Below are 11,077 nucleotides of genomic sequence, written 5' to 3' on the forward strand. Positions count from 1 at the left end.
TCAGCAGAGTTAAGGTTGAGTGGTTTGTACTGAGGCCAACCTCAAGATCCTGCCCTGGACCTGGAGAGTCACTGTCCCCTGTTTGTCAGAAAGGAAATCTCAACTTCTTTCAGTTAATTCTGTGTATTTTGTGACATACATATAACACCTGAAAACATCCTGGAAAATAACTGGACTGGATGATTTCCACAACCAATTTTCAAAATGTTGATTAGCCTTCAGGGGGCGCTACAGTATTCTTTAAAATCGACTGTTCATCACACACAACATCTTGGATGAAGCTTTGATTTCCACAACACTGTCTCATAAAACTTAAAGTGACATGACTGGTTGATGGAGGTGCACACTTTTATATTCATTTACTGGTTGTTTGCAAAGGGAACTCACGTTATTCATGGGAGCAATGTGTTTGCTTAGTTTATAACCCTGTATCCTAGATATTATGTTTATATAGTACTTGGCAGTTACGTTTTGATGGGAAATGTAATTGCTGCCCAGATTATGGCAAGAAGGTGCAATGTGTTTGTACAACACCCAAGTAACAGGGGAATGGACAAGGTCAGGTGCACAAACTGCAGGACTTTAGGTAATAACAGCACTTGGTTAAGATTAGTGAAAGGCTGTGGTTTAGTTAAATGTTAATAAAGTTAACGTCCTGTCATGTGCTTCAAGTCACTATTGACCTTTTCAATAGTTAACCAAGACTATGACTTTTCTCTAACCTTAAAAGGATATTTGGAGATAGCTACAGGTAGCAGTCAGCTAGCTGAATATATCACATAGTGCTAATGCTGTGGTTCAGATATGTTCAGTATCAACATTTTGTGACTTGGCAGATACGTTCGTTAACAACATTTCCTCATCATGATTATAAAAAAATGATCCAGGTCACATTTTTTTCTCTCAATATGTGTCGCAAATTGGTCACATATAACTGTAATTTCTAGAACACAAGGTTGGTTGTGAAGCCTTTTGAGACTACAGCTTTTATTAGGGCCAGCCACAGAAATTGCCCAGTGTTAGTGAAATTCATTCTAATCTGGTTTTATTTTGGTTCTTTTATCAATGACCAAACCACTGAACCGCTTCCTGCTCTATTCGCCAAATAGAATGAAAAAAGCACTGATTATGTAAATTACTGTAGTAAAAACTTTCAAGACTTTTAAAGGCCAAATCCCAAATCAATGATTCTCTTTGGATATAGCTTTAATGAATATATACATAGTAATTATACTGAGATATTTTGGAAGAATATTAATTTTATAAAACAAATTTGTAAAATGAACCTGCCATTTAAAACAATATCATCATAGATCCCAAGTTTAAGCTTATATGTCTGTATGTAGAGCTGGTCCTTTGGCTCCCCATCCCCCATTTTTCATGACTGCCAGCACCTAATCCACCTGACAGCTTGATATCTAAGTGGGCACTCGGGGAAATCACACTTGAGGAACAGAGATGAGATTTAGTTACTCACCCAGGAAGTGGAGAAAGGAGAAATTACGCTCTGCATGAGGTTGAAATTATTACCCAAGGCAGGAGCTCACTACTGTAAACATATCCTCTGGCTTATTGATTAAGAAGACAAAAATTCTTGCAGTGTCTGGCTGCAGACATGGCAAGAAAAAAAAATTCAAAAACATCATTAATGCTTTGAATATATTAGAAAATCTTAGGTTGCAACTCATTCATTGTTCATTCAAGTGTTCATTTGATTATTTGCTAAAATGACAAGAGAATGAGAAAAAGCCTCATCTATTGATTTGATTTCCAGAAAAACAACATGAGAAGAGCGACATGTTTTCTCTCTCCTGGTGTCGTGTTTTCATGTTTACCTGGTGCATATTAACCTCTGACTCTGTCGGTGCACACTGTGGCCATGATCTGTGTGACACGGCTGGCCTCTGTGGGTCAGAACAGGCCGAGTCCCAGAGCCTCAGCCAGACAGATCAATGACAGGCTCAGTCCATCATTGATCAGAGGACGAAGATAGCATCATCACTCAACGAGGAGCAGCTACAGATGTTATATATGTGAAGGCTTGAAATAAGATGGGATCCACGTCCAACACCTATATGTCTTCATAATGCTTAAATGTGCAGTAACTAAGACTTTTAGTGCCCTAAGTGATCATAATATGTGTGGAGAGGGTTTGCAAGGCTGACGATCAATACCAACTTCCTTTCTCACCTCAGAACAAAACCTCCTCAACTATTTCAGCACAGTCTCCTATAGTTTTCTCAATAGAGCACGCAGTCTTTAAAAGCAAATCTATTTCTCCACCACACAAGAGTAGTGAGGGGGAAACAGCACAACACAAACAGCTGACTGAATATTGTGATATGAGAGCTGAGCTGATGAATGAAATGTTTCTTCCGGCTAACCCTAACACATTTGTGACTCACACTGAATATGCAGATGTTTTAAGTATAACTGTTTTCTTATTCAATAATGTCAAAAAGTTGATGTATTCCTGCAATTGAATCGTTTTGCGATCAAGGACAGGACTTTAATCTTTTGTGCTGATACATCTCTAAGAACCTAAAGCATGGCTTTACTAGTAAATGCTTGCATTTGTTCTCACTCTCATTTTCTACTTATTACATTTTTGATTCTCTTGCAGCTTCACATTTGGTCATGAGAGTGGTGATCATTTCTAAAGGATAATACCAGTGTATTAGTAAGTTTTGATTCCTAAAACCTGCAGTAGAAACATTTTGTGAACATTTACATGTCATGAAATTGCTAATTTACACAGCCCACAAGTTCCAGACCAACATTATCATTCAATTTTGAGTCTAGACAGACAGATAGATAGATAGACCTCAATGGTTTGGCCTGTCTTGCCATTGCCATGTACTTTGCAATTCAGTATGAAGTCTCAGTTGCTTTTAGTTTCACCTTGTTAAATTTCTCCACCATCTCCTCTCTCCTTGAACCACTCACTCAAACTCCACAGGTTTTGTCTATAGACTGAACTCAATCTAAGTAGTGCACATTGCATGCAATCATTAGCCAGCCCCTCTTTACAAAACACATCTTCTTATAAAGAAAATGGCCACGGTGAGTCACTTTAAACTCAGTTCCAGTTACTGTTCATCATATTTCCATCATTTTGGTTTAGCTGCTGTAGTTTCAGGCCATGATGCTCTTGATATCAAATTGGGTCATTTTTCTATTTGAAGCACCTTAATTGCCTCGATGAGCTGTGTGTCACGGCCACTCCAGCGGCTGCAACTGCTGACTTGTGGACAGGAGGGCCAATCAAAATCAAACTAACTTCCTGTTGTTTTAAGAACGCTGAGAACCACAAATATATCCTATGGTGGATATCAAAACTTAAAATAAAACACCGGAAAAGTGTAAAATATGGGTCCTAACCTTTTTCCATGTAGTATGTTGTAGCACATTCCAAGCTCTTCCTACAAATGTCATGTTGATAGGTGTCTCTTAAAGTGACATGATGATGTTTGAGACCTTTGATAAATTTGTCTTTCATTTTGTTGTAGCGTGAGCTTCACTAAAAAGCTTTAGGGAGCTGTGAGGAGCCAAGAGTAGAAGTGACAATATAAAGGCAGAGCTGTGGGAGAGCAGAGAGCATGAGGGGATTATGATGAAGAGCATTAAGAAATGAAAAGGAAGGTGCTAGACAGAGGGAAGGCTGACGAGGTGGAGGGAACACAGGAACGGAGGACAGCTGTGTGTCTATGTGTGTGAGTGGAACAGAGAGAGAGAAGGGTTGAGAAAGAAAGAAAGAAAGACCAAGAGAAGGAGAAACAGCAGGAGGAGGAGAGTGAAACAGACGGAGGGAGAGATGATGATTTGTGGCTCTCTCCAGTGTGCTAGCGTTACAGGAATGGCCCTCCAGGGCAGCATGAAAAGCCTCTTGATTGTTAGGAGTGGTAACTGGAGCCCCCAGCTCCTTGCCCTGATAGATTTATTTACATTTCAGCGCCTGGACCCCACTCAGAAAAAAATGATACGAGGCGACCAGGGCATCAATATTTTGTAGTAGTGATGATCCTCCTTTACCCAACCCCCAGCTCTTTTGTTTCGTGGCTTAATGCTGCTGGTGATGCTGCATGATGTACTGGTCAGTCATTGGCTGGGACGGACACGAGTGGTTTACTGGCCATTACATACTGTACATTTGGATAACTAATATACAATATGCCTCTGGAGATATTTTTTAAATGGTTGAGCAAATTTCAGCGGGGCTGTGAGAGTCTTTCTGTCTCTAATTAACTTTAACTCACACTTAATCAATTGCTATTTCATGAACATGATTGCATTATCACATCTGAGTGAGCACACTACAGCACTTCTCAGTTGTTGTACCACTATGATTACTTTCAAGTCACTCCAAATGGCCAGGCTGTCACTTCGTTTTGAAAGGCTTAGAGACATTTTTGCAGAACCCCTGCTGTGCCAAATATTAGACCAAATGTGCAATCTAAAATTATAAATGGCCCTCAAGGTTTTAATTTGTTTCTACCATGTAATTACTTCACATCAGCCACTGAATGCCACATTTTCTCTCAGCCTTTAGGCTGCATCTCTGACTGCATAGTGCTAATTTACTACTTATTTTTTATTTATCCTGAGAAGATTTTCTAATAGAATGCACATTTTTTTCCAGTATCATCTGAATGATTTTCACTACAACAGTCTCCACTGCTACAGTAGTTCTTAAGTAGGAAAAGATCAATTCCCACTCACTCACATTTTCCAGCCAGTCAAGGGAAACACTCGACACACAGTCCCAGCTCTAAAACCTCTGGTCTCCTGCCTGGATGGAGGTTAGCTGCAGCATCGACTGAGCATTGGCTGGCACGCGGAGGATGGAGAGCGACTTAGCCAGCTGGCAGCCAGAGAAAAGCCTGTGGAATAATGATAGGAGAATATGCACAAGCTTTAATGTGTTGTTTCTAGAAATAAAATCAAAAAATTACAGCCATGCTATTGCTAGCAGCTCTATGAGGCTGTAGTTTCAGCTTAACGCTAACGTCAGCACAACAAAATACTCACAATGACAGTGCTAAGATACTGATGCTTTTGCAGATATGTTTTCATGGCAATCCATCAAACAGTGGTGGACCTGTACCCACGCTCCTAGCATGGTTATAGATATGGAGGTCACATTTTCCAAGAGCTCAAACGAACGTCTTCGAATTTTTTGTTTTATCCAAATACCCCAAAGGTTTACGTTACAATCACAGAAAAGCAAGAAAACCAGCAAAAAAAATCTAATTTTAGAGAGTGTGACCAGTGTGAATTCTTGCTTAAAAAGTGACTTGAATGATTTATCCATTATCAAAATTGCTTCAGATTAACTTTCAGTCAACAAGCCATTTGATTTATGGACTGATTGTTTCATCTCTATTGTACATTAAGATTTACAATAAAGCATACAAACCCTGACATATTGAGTGTGCTCGGTGTTCTCCGCTTTCTCTGCACTGATTAGATGCAAAGCTCTGTGAAGCTGAGTAACTCAATGAAACTCGTTTTCTTTTCTTTCTTTTTTTCATGAAAAGATAAAGCCTTGTCATAGGTTTAAAATGAGCAGCAGTTAAAAACTGTATAGCTTTCTCTAAATGAACAAAACCAGAAAAGAGTGAACTGTGTCATTTTGACATGTTGAAATTGAGGGAAATAAGAGAATAACAATTCAGCTTCTATAGAGAGGAATGTAACTGTTAGAGAACATAATATGAAAGATGACACAGTGACATAATCAGAAAACAGGAAAAGAGCCAATGATTTTCCTCAGGAGAAAATACTGAAATCCTGACTGAACAGCCAGACATCCGGCTGAATTCTGATATCAAACAACTACCTGCTTATTTACTGTTTGTCAATAAGACCCATACTAAATACCAACATAATGATTTTGATTATTATGAGTTTATTGTATGCCACAATGTAATTGCAATTGATTTCAGTAAAGTGCAAACAGGTAATCAGACAGTGATTTTAAAGTAGAAGTCAAAGTAGATTTCTTAAGACTTCTTGTAATACTTTTATTGAGTGTAACAGCACAGTGCTCATGATCAGTGGTAGAACATTTACTTAAGTACCGTACTTCAATACAGTACTCGAGGTACTTGGAACTGAGTATTTTCAATAGATGTTAATAGTTAACTACACTTCAAAGGGAGATATTGTACTTTTTTGCACTATTCATTTGACAAATAGACTGTTACTTTTGAGATTAAAACTCTTTACACAAAATGTATCATCACTTTATAAAATATGTTGCATTGTTATAATAAACAATCGTATTAGTCATTTTTAAAGCCAAAATGTCAAATATTTGCTTCAAGCTTCTCAGATGTGATGATTTGATGCGTATCTCTAAAAGCAAAGTGAACATCTTTGAGTTTTGGATTGTAAAAACATTTTTCACTATTTACTGTCTTTTTATAGAAAAATAATTAATTTAAAAAATAGTGGGCAGATTTAATCAATAATGAAAACATCACTAGTTGTAGCCTCAGAATAAAGTTGTTAACATTAGCTTCACGTGCAGCAGCTGTATAACTGACATGCTGCTGTGGCATTATTGCAACTGAACATTAATCCAATAATATAATGTCTAATAATATAACCATGACAGAAGCCATTCTGTTGTATATTGAACACTTTTGATTTTTGGAGTAGATTTTGCTGATATTATTTATGTACCTTTACTGAGTAAGAGTTTGAATGCAGGTATTACTCACTACTATATCATTCAGATATACTTCTTCCACCACTGCTCACCATGTGGCTTTAATGAATAAGGATGTCCACCACACATAATTTCTTTTCTTTTCTTCTTGCTTTAAGATAATCCATGTTCAAGTCTCACTCTGCTGCACCATGAGCTTGAGTTTTGTGTTTAGTGATTTTCCAAAAGGAAAACAGACAACAGCAGCATCTCTGGACAGCCAGCCGATATCCACAAGCAGACGGCTCTCAGTCTTAAGTGGAAGAGCAGCAGCCTCTCTCCCATTTAGGATAGTGGGCTATTTAGCCTGACAGCCATTAAATATGAATTAAAAACCACACAGGCCTCTTTGCCTTCAAAAATGTCATTACATATCTTTATGGCGGCCGATTGTTGAATAAGCAGTTTGCAGGGCTCCCCTGGGGGCAAGGCTGGGGATGGGAGTAGAGTGAAGTGAAGTGGATGGAGGGAGAGGAGGGAGGAGGAAAGAAACCGGGGTGGTCAGATGAGTGGTGGAGTGGAGAGATAGTAGGATGGGATAGGGGGACAGATGGGTGGAGGAGCAAGGAGGAATGAGAGGATGAGTGGAGGGGTGGCACAACAGAAAACAGAAGGGGAAAGGGGGGTGGGGGGATGGGAGGGGTTGTATGGCCACACGTGGAAGTAAGGCATGGAGGATGGTGAGAGCAGTGGAGAAATAACAGACAAGCAGGTCTGATATAGCGGATGAGGCCTAATAGCAGCTGAAATGGAATCTACATTACAGGTCCTAACTGAGTGCAGTACTTCAGGGGCCGAGCCCCGAAAGGAGCAAATAATAGCACTGGTTTGAAGTGGTGCTTCAGTTTCTCTCCAGCAGATGAGGGAGATGTGTGGGGTGGAAATGAGATTGAAGGGGAAGGGGAGTACTTCAGAGAGATACTGCCCTTCATAGTATTTTCAGTGTTGTTAAAAATGTCTCAAAAGGTCAGCATGTGCCCTGGCGACTCATTTGATTGCACACTGTTTATGGCATGGCCAGGAGGCCCAAACCGCCAAGCTGTAATTATCCAAGCTGCACCTCTAAATTGTGATGGCTATTGTTAAAGAAATAAAGACATTACCAAAGGTCTTGCTGCATTCTTGAATACACCCTTTGTTGCTTTAATACAGCTAATTTCACTGAAATATGTTTGATATACCCCAGACAATAGGCATTCAATTAGGTTATTTTCACTGATGCACTCAAGTTTATCCTACAGAATAAAGCTTCTGATTGTCAAGAAGACCATCACATGAAAGAAAAAAATGACCGTAATGTATTCTTTATATGTTACATTTTTATTTCCAGTCAGTCAAACACGCCCAGCAAAGTGCACTTGTCTGACTGTGCTGCAACAAAAGAACAGTACAAAAGTACAGTGCAGTGTCATCCCCCGAAGGACTAATGCTGTTTTCAACACTGTTAAGTAATTTGGCTTCACTTTGCTGCACAACTTGATTGTTTTTCATAGAAATGTTGCTGAAGAAAATCTGACATATCTGCCGTGTACATAACTTGTACAGATGTGTTGTTGTGTTCTCCTTTGTTAAAGTTCCTCTCTAGACATGTTTTAAACATGGTTTTTCCAAATACAAAGAGAGAAAAAACAAAAACAAAAACAGGGTCTGTACAAACATCTACACTTACTTCCTCATTGAAAAATCTGGATCTGGCTTTACCCACCAGGTGGGCGGGGCATAAGGTGAAAGAGCAGAAAGAGCACAGAGTATCAATATGATTGGTGGAGGAAACATCAGAGACTTAACCACATTTTTGAGCCTCAGTCAGACCCAGACTCAGATGAGGAGTCTGGGTCTAACTTATAACTGGCAGAGGCTGACAGTGTTGGTGGTTATAAACCTAAAACTTTGTCAGTGGTACAGTGGAAATGCACAGTCATGGCGTTGACCTATTATTTCGCTCATGAAAGGTCTTGTATTATATTAAAAAAAAACATCATAACAAGGTTAAAAACTTGATTTTCACTGGAGGGGTCTTTACTAATTGTTTTGCATATTGATTTAAGCACTTTTATCATATCCAAGCAACATAGGAGTTTTGTTCAATTACTGTAAAAATACACAAGTAGCATCAACACAATTAAGTAGTTACACTTATTGAGTTCATAAGTTATGAGCTTTACATAGCCTATATCTTTTATTATGGACAACCACTTCAGCACCACCACCTCCCACCAACCCGTACCTCTAACGGCAACACAGTCACAGGGACAGGGAACATCCTGATATACATTATATATAAAAGGTGCTCCACTGCAAATATTCTAATTGCCAAATACTTTGTGACAAATAATACAGCTCTGTCTGTGTGTTTGCTATCAATCTCACCTGTTGCCTCTGCCCTAGCTGGCTCTCCCAGAGCAGCATTTTGTCTGCGGTCCTCCTTCTCTCCTACACCTCTCTCTTCAGTAGCTGCAGCTATTCCTTCCTATCGCTTTCTTGTTGCTACAGGTGCCACGGCATTACCGGTTGAAGCCTGGAAATATAAGAAATTAATTATTTGAATAGCTAATCACACTATTCAGCTTTCCTGTGTGGCTTCTTATGTTTCTAGGTACTCTGTTTTGCTAATACCTGTAGTCCAGACTGTCTTTGTGCCTCCACATAACAAGTCTTTGAAAATATTTTCCACTATTCATCTGGATTGAGGGGGCAAGCATTCAGCGTCAGATAAAGAGTTAGCATAAACGTTATCCACTTGCAGGAGTAGTCGGTATTGACTAGCAGCTATGCTAGCCGTCTTTTCTACTGGGAGAAGACAACAACAGTCCTTCCGCCCTCGCATGGTCATGTTTTAAGAGAGGGAGAGCAGGTTTCTTCTGACTCCAAAAACACAAAACAAGATGGCCACATTCACAATACCTAACTCGAGGCGTCACGGGTGACGTCACAGTGTCTTACCAGTTGGCCCTGAAATGTGCGCAGGAAACGCTGATAACTCGGGTGTGACGTCATTCCCACCACCGACTTCCGAGGTAAATGGAACGCACCATAACACTAGAAACATTTGATACATTCGAGGTCGAGACCCCGGTTACCGAGGCAACGTTACATTTGAACTTCCCCGCGCTACCGTTTGGTTTGCAATGTACATTAAATAGAGAACTCGGTTCCAGCCAATCAAATAGCTTCATTTTAAACCTCATTTGCACAAAGCAGTAACGTCACTGTTCAATCAGCGGAAAGCGGCTTCTTTCTTCAGCTGCTAAACAATGGATGATAATTTTTAAAAAGGCGACAGTAAGTGGAGCTTGTTGAGGAGGATGAACCACATCAGTCTGAATAATGCCAGCCTTACAACTCTGAAAGTCCGTCATTTATACTAAGCAACACATTGTCTCTGCGTGTAAGTTACACAAAAGGAATACACGTCTTTAATTGACTTAACTAATGACTACTATCCCTTCAAGACACTATCATAATATTATGTCATTTTCTGTTTGTTTTGGGGGTTTTTATAAATTTCATTCAACCATTATTTTAAACAAATTATGGTAAATGAATGAACTGTGGAGCTCAGCATAATATTTGTAGCTAGTTCATATACTCATGTCCTGTCTGAATGTAGAAATTTAACCGTGACTGTTCGACACAAACCAGTTTTGGGATGCAGCCACTGACTCTGAGCAACAACACACATTAGCTTCATGCCACAGTTTCCTTCTTTTCAAGCTACACGAACATGAACATAAACATTAGTTTGTTGAAGAGCCACCAAACAAACTTCTGCTCACCTGCAGCACATTAAACTGCGTAAACTCACCTGCAAATATCACTTTAGATGCTGGTGTAGTCCTTGATACTACCGCTAACAACACACTGACTTAGTTTGTTTACTTTTTCTCTCACTTCCTGCCGAGCCTGCAGCTGCTGCCAATCAAACACAGGACTCCGACATCAATGGAGAGATAAAGGAGCATTCCTGATATATCTGGAAAACTCTTTGCTCTTCCTTTTAATAAAAAAAATATATTGACATTAGACATTAGATTTGATTGATAGCGTAACAGAGTCAAAACTGAATACAATTCCTATCCAAATCTTGTTACACCTGCACATCCTCTTTTCACTATCTGCGCACATGTCTGAGTTTAACGTGTAGACATGGACAGTGGTGGAAGAAATACAAATAGCAATAGGACAATGTGGAAATACTCCTTTTCAAGTAAAAGTCAAGCATTCAAAATGTTTGCAACAAAAATATACTTAAAGTACCAAAAGTAAAGGTAAGCTATTATGCAGCTTTTTAATTTTGATTTTTTTATATACTTAAGGGGCAGCTGAGTATACGATTAATCTTAATCTACAATAATACATCATAAT

General features: G+C 39.2%; 1 protein-coding gene across 2 annotated transcripts in view; it reads right to left on the reverse strand.

Annotated features, from left to right (window-relative positions):
* ntrk1 (neurotrophic tyrosine kinase, receptor, type 1) overlaps positions 1-10,601 on the reverse strand; it is a 75,441-nt gene extending 64,840 nt beyond the window's left edge. Inside the window, exons 1-3 of one of the 2 annotated variants that reach the window (XM_087174216.1) lie at positions 10,518-10,597; positions 9,083-9,230; positions 4,724-4,880 (exon numbers count right to left, since the gene is read on the reverse strand). The gene's annotated coding sequence lies outside the window, so the exon portion shown is untranslated. Of the gene's footprint in view, positions 1-4,723; positions 4,881-9,082; positions 9,231-10,517 lie in introns of both variants that reach the window. The other variant, XM_087174217.1, reaches the window with a different exon arrangement.
* Positions 10,602-11,077: the final 476 nt, after the last annotated feature.

The sequence above is a fragment of the Seriola lalandi genome, unplaced genomic scaffold (assembly GCF_002814215.2).
Source record: "Seriola lalandi dorsalis isolate HSWRI2012SDOR001 ecotype SW California unplaced genomic scaffold, Sedor1 jcf7180002054330, whole genome shotgun sequence".
Classification (NCBI taxonomy): Eukaryota; Metazoa; Chordata; class Actinopteri; order Carangiformes; family Carangidae; genus Seriola; species Seriola lalandi.